Below are 9,530 nucleotides of genomic sequence, written 5' to 3'. Positions count from 1 at the left end.
CGAAAAACATTTTCTTCAACAATGAAATAATGCAGGATGTTGTTTCAAGGAACAATTGATTTTCTATTATCTGCTGGTAACTTTTTTGAAATATTGACTCTTTTTTAACTTAACATTAATGGTCGGCTATCATCTTTTTTTTCTAAATTGGTGAGAAGGGCATGAGTCAAATATCCCTTGTCTTTGTACACATTCTTACTCATGCATCCCTTTGTTTTGAGCCTGAAAATGAGATGACTAAGAGAGCTGCATATACACTTCTCAGTTGCTAGGCGGTGTGACCTCCATCAACTAAATGATTTCTAGTTGTACATACACAGAAAGCATGTGCAGATGTTCCCCTAACCTTACAAATTGATCTCTATCATCGGCTTGCCTTTTTTCTACAGCATCTTCAAAGTGTTCTCTGAGCTCGAGGCCTCGCAACGGCCAAACAAAAAGTCCAAAAAGCAGCCCATTGGCAAACAAATAGAGAGAGAGGAGAGGAGGAGGAGTGAGGTGAGGGGGCTGTGGGAGCTGAGTGGGGGTGAAGGGAACGGGGGTATGTTTACCTCTGTTCTCTTGGGGCACTGCTTCAGGGTTCGAGGAGGGAGGGGGGGGGATTTGCAGGGGGGAGAGGGGTAGTTCTTTTTAAGAGGGATGGGGGAGTCTGGGGGAGGATTTTAGGTGGGGGGTAGTGGGAGTAAATATTAGATATTTGGGGGAAATTTGCAGTCCTCCACTGCCCTCTTTTAGTGAGGCTTGTTTTTCATTTGGTGCGATAAAACATGAGCAAAAATGCTCACACTGTGACACAGGCAGTCTTATCAGTTGTAAATCATCCTGCACATGTTGATCACTTCCTCAGATGATCACATATTTCACAGCCTTTTTTAAACTCTCACACACTTTCACACATATGTTGCAGTGGTGTGAGGATACTGTAGACTCAAACTTTTACAACTTCAACCTAAAATCTTAAATGTATTTTGGAGAAAAAATAACCATAACCTTGAATTCATAATTAAAAATCCAGTCTTAAAGTGTAGTTTTAGGACTTCTTTTCATTTTGTGCTCTTCATTTTGTAATAAGTATGTTTTCACATGGTCTGCATCTCAGTTTGGTCCTACAGCTTGTAGAAAAGGAAGAAAAATATGAACACACAGTAGTATATGAGCTGATAGTTTGTTTTACTCTTCTTGTTAATTTTACTCCATGCACCAGTGCAAAATAAACCCCAGCCCACACCTCCAATAACACCCCTCATGCTCCCGCAACTCCTCACCCTTAAAGTCTCTCTCTGACACACACACACACACACATTCACACACACGTTCACACTAAAGGCCCCTGCCAACAAAGAGAGGGGGCAGCAGAGAAGCGAGAGAGGCAAAGAAAGGGAGAAGAAGGAAAATGCACGCTTGACTAATTCCTGTATTCAGAGTCGGTAGTCCCCTCCCCTCCCTCTCCTCTGGCCGTGTGTGTGTGTGTGAGAACTGGCACACTCTAACCTTGACATTTTAGCATCATGGGGGCGATGAATGAAAATGACCACAATACACTTGGGAGGGGGGGGAGAGTGGAGGAGGGAGGAGAGGAAAGATGATAAAGGGTAAGCGAATGGTGAAGGAACAGCAGGGAGAAAGATCTGTTTATATATATGTATATATATATACATATATATAAATATATGTAAACACTTTTTTTGCCCTCAACACTTTTTTTGCCCTCATATATATATATATATGAGGGCAAAAAAAGTATATATATATATATATATATATATATATATATATATATATATATATATATTTAAAAAGTGTTTGTTTGTGCACAGTTTTTGAGAGTGTGCAACTGTCTGTGTGTGTCCAAAGTCAGCAGCAGCAGGGAGGGAATGGGATCACTGCTCTAAACAGCCTGCCGGTTATTTAAAGGCCTTGGGGCCTGTGCTAGATTGATGTTGTTTTCTTTCAATCAAGGAGCCGTGTGGGACGCGCTCTCACTGCAGACTGCTCACATAAACACTCTTTACTGCTATATGGTAGAGAGGAAGACAGACCTAGACACTGTGTCTGCATCTCTCCGTCTCTTTCTCCATGCCATCCATGTTTCTCATGATGGGAACTTTTCGCCAACTCACTAAAACCTACCTTCATGTATTAACATGTTTGTCAAGGATTCAAAATGCTGACAAACGATGCTGTACAGGCATGTTTTCAATTAAAATACACCTATGTATCATGAGTATAATTATCCTCAATACTGTAACATTTATGATTTACAGCTTCAGATCCAGATTAATATTCTCATTTAGGCTTGATCCCACCCCAAAAAACATTGGTTGGACAGTGACGTTGTGTCCCTGGTCAAAAGTGGTTCCAATTGAACAAAAACCGTAACATGCACATAAAACTGAAATCATGAACCTCAAGTCAAATTTCTTTTAAGCGGACGTGTGCACATATTTGGAATACAGATATACATGTGTGGGTGTCAGTTTCTCCTTCTAATGAATATTACGTCTGGTCCATTTCTGGTTGTGAGCAGGCGTCACAGGGTGTCATCATTTCCACATTCAATAAAGGTCCACCTGGACTGGCTTCGAAAACCATTAAAATGCTTCTCAAGGTTTCACTGTGCTATACATCTATGCATGTTTTTTCCCAAACAAAATCATTAATCATTCTATAACTGGTTGAGAGCAATTGTCCTAAAGGGACATCCTCTCAGTCTCATCTTTGTCATTTTGTCTCATTCATATTTGATGTGAGCTGAACGTCATCTCACCTCGCCAGAGTGCTTGTAGTCACCCATCTCTCAGCTGTATGTTGGCACCAAGAGCACACTGTATCTACTGGTATTCTTCTACACGGAGATAAACATATAGAAACATTTTATATCAACATATTTTCATTTTTATGCTCAATAACTGATTTAGTTTGATACCCTGTTGCTATTTTTCCACTGCTTTTCGATTCATTTTCTGTTTTATGCAAAGCAGTTTGTAATAGAGGTTGGTATTGGTTGGAGGTTGTTATACAATTAAACTTTCCTTTTAGTTTTCCCTTTTTTTTAAAAAAAATCATGCATTACTTTTACTTCAATCAGGTAATAATAGTTGAAAGTTGACTTTCATGAAGGACAGACTTGACAAAATGTTACATTTCAGAGCTGAGTAGAAAAGGAGTAAATCTGTCAGCTTTATCCACAGTTATGAATGTATGAAACAGATGCTACAGTTTTTTATTAATATGGAAGAACTGCAAGAAAGTGGGAATTTTGCTCCACAGAGACCTTTGTCACTGGTGCAATAAATGTTCTCATTGCAGCTCAGCTCAGCTTACTCATGACATTCAGCGCCCCCTTGAGACTGTAACGGCTGTAACATTGTAGATGATGTGGGAGATCTAGGTGGTTGATATGACAATAACATCATCCCTACATGAAATCCAAAGACTACAAGAATGTGGGTGTGCACAAGAATGCAGCACCTCAGCACTCATCTTCCTTTGGCAACATTCATAGTTGTTGGTAGTGTCAATAATTACACCAGAAATAGTAGAACAACCAGTTGAGACAACTACATGAGTGTGTTTGTGTGAACCCATATGATTGTTTTCTGGATATTAATACCAGACAATTTGTGCATGCACATGTGCACACACAAACAATCAGATACTAGGTTTGCCTGTCTAAATGCAGGAATCATTCATCAGACTAGACTGTGTCCTCACAGTTTATATTATATGCAGTCAAAACAAAAGAGAGTGAGGTTATGAAATGTTTTGAGATCTGTCAGAGAAAGGTGTTTTAATTTTCACTCAACAAAGTCCACAAGAATATACCGTGTGAAAACATTGTGACTTATATCTTCAATTTCCACAGGCTGTCTCAAGCATTCAGAATCAAAAACAAGTTGCATGTATGGAGCCTTCGAGGCAGGGAAGGAGCACCAAACTCTCCACAGTTTTTTCCCCCCTATGAGTGAGAGATTAATGCTTGCTCTTTTAAAAGATGTAAAAATCAATACACTACACAAATAACACACATTAATGTTCCAACCTTGCCACTATCTGGTATTTTATACCAAAAGATACCAAAGGGACACTGGAGGCAAAACATTAAACATAGGTAAGTCCAGCTCTCTCTGAATGGTACTCTGACTCACTGTTGTTCAGGAGACAAAACAATTTTGTCTCTTGTGGGCAGAGAAGTGTCCATACACACCACCTGAATTTCAAAAAGTGTATTTGTACAGAAAATCTTCATAAAGAAAACTAAAAAAGTAAAGATATGTGTGAAGCCTGTTGTATCAAACTTCTAAAGACAGCATTACATACTGAATTTGAGATTGTAAATGACAAATCGAGTGGTGAGTGTCTATCAAGCAGCAATCAAAATGGCTGCAACTTCAAGTAAATTTAGACGTTCCTCTCCTGGCCCCTGTACTGTGGTTTGAAGAAAACGCCAAATATATTGAAGTGAAGGGAATTACCAACTTCTCTGTAGCAAAACAAAGTGTATGGTCTTATTATGTAATTTTAATTGTAGTTTCGCTCAGATCTAGCTGTTCTCCAGTAATTGACAAGACTGCAGAAAATATAGTGCTAACCAAAACTTGATTGCAAAACCTTCTTTTAGGCTGTTGTGGACATCAGCAGTATCTACGTATATACAGTATATATTTAATCATGTTTATTTTCATCTCTGCACATACATGTAAATATGTAAACTTATAGTGTTTTTAAAGGGGACATATCATGATTTTTGTGATTTTCTGTTATTTTTATACTGTTATGATGTTGGAGGTCTGAGTTAAACATGGTCAAAGGTCCAAAACTTTAGGTGAACGTATGTAAAAATGCTCTCTGAAAGTCAAAAGCCTGGGCTTCATTGTGCTCTGAATGCTCAATTTGCATGGGTACCTCTACTTCCTCCTTGTGATGACATGAGATTGTTCATGCATGCCCACAAACCGACGTCTGTTGGTAGCCTTTGTTGCTAAGGTTGTTGCTAAGGTTGTTGACGTTGTCCACCTGAATATTTTGGATTGGATTTTGGCTCGAACATGTAGGGATTTATTTTAGAAGTTGCCATTTCAAGTAAAGAGTGAGAAAAGGAAGTGAAATCTAACTACTATTGTTTGTTTACGCAGCCTCTGGAGCTAGCAGAAGTCTGCCAAGGGTCAGCTTTCGGGGGCTGGCCAATCAGAACAGAGTGGGCTCATCAGGAGAGGGGCCTTAAAGAGACAGGAGCTAAAACAGCCTGTTTCAGACAGAGGCTGAACTAAGGTGCTGCATAAAGGATCTGTGTATGATAAATAAGGAGTTTTATGAACTGTAAATCATGCAAAGATATACCAGTAGAGCCCTGGTGTATGAATATAAACCTCAAAATATGTATGATACATCAAATTTATGTTCCAAGAACAGTCAAAGAAGGTATTCTGGACAATAGACCTGTTGCACCACTGTACAGAATTTACCGTATAACACTCTATATACTGTATGTAGAATGAATGTATACAGGATTCCATTTTTTTCTATTCAATTTGTGTTATAGTTTTCCATTACTGTAACATGGGCAATTGTTTCTGGTGGAATAAAGAGGTAACAGAGCCAAGCCAGAGGTGGGTGTGAATTTTACCCCTTCACACACCCATGCACACCCCCTGAAGGCTGCTGTCCTGAGACCACATGTGTCAGTGTTTGCATATGTAATGTATGTATGAACATACTGCTGTACTGTACATATATTTAGATTGTGTAAACTGCTCTGGTTGGGGACAGGGACTAGGAGGTTACTGGTACAGCATGAGAGGTGGCTTTGCTGCTGAGGACATGGGTATTCCATTATTCCCACCATATTTTGCATCTCCATGGCAACTACACCGACACACACACACACACATACATAATAGTCTCTAAAGGGCATAAAAGGAAGTGAGTATAACTGAGTTTACTTTTGAGCACTCTGTACTTGACTACGCTGCTGAGTCTCACTGTTGGCCCATTGTGATTTCCAACCAATTAGGCAGCTATGGTGCAAAAGCCAAATGAGACCTGTTACTATTATCTAACATCTTACCTTTTTATAGACCTGCATGTTATAGTTGCCTCCAGTAGAAATCCAGAGGAAATCATTACAGTCATGGTGGAAAATAACTGGAACAAATTATGGGATGCGTTGGTTGAAGTGGCTTGGGTGGAAGAGAAGGTTGGTGAACATGCAGGCAGACACACACACACACACACACACCTCCATCATGGTAGTAGCCTCTGTGCCTTTTGCTTTCTCATCGACCAAATCTATTGATGTACTGAATGTTGGAAGGCTGAGTCAATAAACAAGAGGAAAAGCTTTTTGAGGAGAGAGTGACTGAAAGGCAGAGTGTATCCACATGCAGTCCATCTTTCTGTGCATTTGTGTACCTGTAACTGAGTGTGTGTGTGTGTGTGTGTGTGTGTGTGTGCGTGCATTCATGTGTATACCTGCCCATCTCTCTCTCACTCTGAAGCGACTTTGTCCGTGTGCTGTCTCTTTACCTCTACTCACATCTCTCGTCCTCTCGTCTCCCCTCTTCTCTCTCCAGACTCACAGAGCTGACTCGTTAATGTTTAATGCTCACTCAGGAAGCAGACACGCTCAGCAAGGCTCACACGCACGCACACACACACACACACACACACACACACACACACACACACACACACACACACACACACACACACACGCCCCTAATACATCCCCCTAGCGACGCCATCCTCATTACCAGCCTGAGATTTGACCTTTCACCCCAAGACCAGATGGCTGATGTTTTCATTCTGGAGGGAGAAGAAATGAACCAGGAGTGGCTCCACATCGCACAGTGTCACAAGGAGGGAAGGAGGACGTGTGTTGGAGGATGATGGGGGGTTTTGTCTATCAACAGGGGGATCAGACAGAGATGTTGCTGAATCAGGCAAAGCTATTGCCCATTTGAATATTTGTGAAAAAATAAGGGTTCCCCATAAATGATACATGTAGCCATAACATAACTTGAAGAAACAGATTGTTATTGACAAGGGGAAGCCTCCTGATCACCAGTAAAGTAGATTAAGATTTTGCACAAGAGTAACCAAACAATGCAACAATACCACTAATGACATCATTGCAAAATGTGCACACAAATTTTCTAACCATACACAATCATACCACAGTTTGATTAGAAATGGCCATCTGGTACAGGTGTAAAAAGGGTTAACATAACCACATTTTAGGTGAATTGTTCCTGGATTTGCACCAAACCGCCAGTGTGAAAGCGCCCTTACACACTATCATTTCTTCCACTGGCCTGTAGGCTTCACTGACTCCAGAAACTATGTGACAAAGTCCAGATCTGGCTGCAGGTCTTTGCCACTTTACACATCAAAAGATTCCACAAATCACACAGCATGGACGAGAGGCGGTGTCCGCATGTGATTGAAACTAAGCAGGCAGCAATTGTGTGAGAGGTGGCATTGTGTGAAGGTATGTGTGTGTGTGTGTGTGTGTGTGTGTGTGTGTGTGTGTGTGTGTGTGTGTGTTGGTGTGAGTTGTGAGAAAGAGATCGGGGAGAATGAGTGAGAGCAGAGGAGATTTTAGACCTGTGTATGTGTCTGGGTGTGTGTTCGTGTGTAGCCTACTAGTATGGCAATGGCACCATCAGGTGGCGGTGGATAGATGGAAGTTGAAAATGAAGGCTCTGTCACCTGCAATCTGGCTCATAAGGGATCAGACGTTCACAATTGTAGTTTACGGCCAGAACTATTTTTTGCCTTACACATAATCAGCGATTTTTTTTTAATATTAAAATTAAGGCGTTAGCAGATGGTGTGGTCATCCTTCCTTGGACTGAATCCTTGCTGCAGCATTTTGGACCAAATTTAGCACCGTTGAGAGAACAAGCACAGACAGGAATAAATGAAATCACAGTTTGGACAAAAAAAAGCATGGATAACTTTATCCAGACTAGGAGAATATAAAAAAAGAATTTTCTTGACATAAGCATCAAAATGAGATAAGTATCAAATATCACTCCCAGGTTTCAAACTACAGGCTTTACTTTGATTGACACTGATAAGGTTATTATAGATCAAGTTGTTAGGAGGCCCAAATAAAATGATCTCAGATTTATAACCATTTAGTTGCATGAAACTGTTCAGCATCCAGCAATTATTGTCATCAAGGCAGTTAATGAAAGTTATCTGCACTTAAAGCTGGATGTTGTCAGCCTTAAAATGAAAACTATTATTATATTTGTAAGGTATGTTCCCAAGACGAAGCAGGTGTATGGAAAAAATAGTGGACCTAAAACTGAGCCTTGAGGCACACCACAAGTGAGATGGGCAGAAGAGGTCAAGATGATTAAGCAAAATACTGCGATCCACTGTGTCAAATGCTGCACTAAGGTTCAGTAATACTAGGACAAAGCAACCGGATACGTCAGATATATAGGTTTTCATTTTTTATCCAATGGCAGCAAATGTGGTCAGCAATATTAGCCAAGTCGCCCTTGAAAGAGAGATTACAGTCTTCAAGAGAGCTTCTGCCAACAGCATTACGTGTTCCCTTCACTGTGTCTCTTTCTTCCTCCTCCACAAACTCTCACCATCCTTTTCTACCCTGTTTTTTCCCTCCTCCTGCCTCTGTCTGTCTTGTACACAGACATACACTTTGAGAACTACACAGCGGGAGAGAAAGCCAGAGTGATGGAAACAGAAAAAGATTACTTTTCCATTTTGCAACTTGCATTGCGCCTGCATTTCATTTTGTCCACCGAGTAGATGGAGTCAGAGGGCACGGCTGGAGAGTTTGATTGTGTGTCATGACTCAGTGCGATCCTGGGGAAAGGCTGTAGCTCTGCTTATGTTAAAACACAAAAGCAATGTCTGTTCAGTATGACCTGAATGCTGAGATCACCCAGAGATGCACAGGAAGGCAGTATTTGTGTGTGTGTGTGTGCCCTCCTTTCTCTTTAATCAGAGAGTGAGTGGAGCAGAACAGAGCAGAGGGTTGAATCAGGGGCCTTTCTGCCTCTCTGGCTGACTTTGGCACTTCAGCCGTCTAAATAACCCCCTAAATAACCAGCTCCGGATGTTTTATCTGTCTATGTAAGGAGGATGGATTACTATGAATATCTCTTCATCTTACTGTAATCTTCTCCTCTCACATTACCACCGGAGGACCACCTGAAATCAGACATATGGAGCTCGATTAAAACCACACACTACTATGAGTTCTGAGTATAAAGTGACTGTCTGTCACTCCTCCATTACACACAACACACTAAGAGGAGGGGAAAGGGAGAGTTGCCATCTGAATGCAATGAATTACTTTCTCGTTTTTTTCCATTTTACCTTGGTTTTCTTTTTACTGTCCTCTTCATTTATTCATTCAGTCTTTCTTTTGGTTCTTTCTTTTTCCTCCTTTTCTCTTTTTTTTAAACTTCTTTCTTCCCTTTGCCTTCCTTTGTCAGCTCTTTCCTTGCTTTTACCTTCCTTGTCTTTTCATTGCAGCATTAATGATGTTG

This window comes from Thunnus thynnus, chromosome 15 (assembly GCF_963924715.1).
Source record: "Thunnus thynnus chromosome 15, fThuThy2.1, whole genome shotgun sequence".
Classification (NCBI taxonomy): Eukaryota; Metazoa; Chordata; class Actinopteri; order Scombriformes; family Scombridae; genus Thunnus; species Thunnus thynnus.
This window is presented reverse-complemented; position numbering follows the sequence as displayed.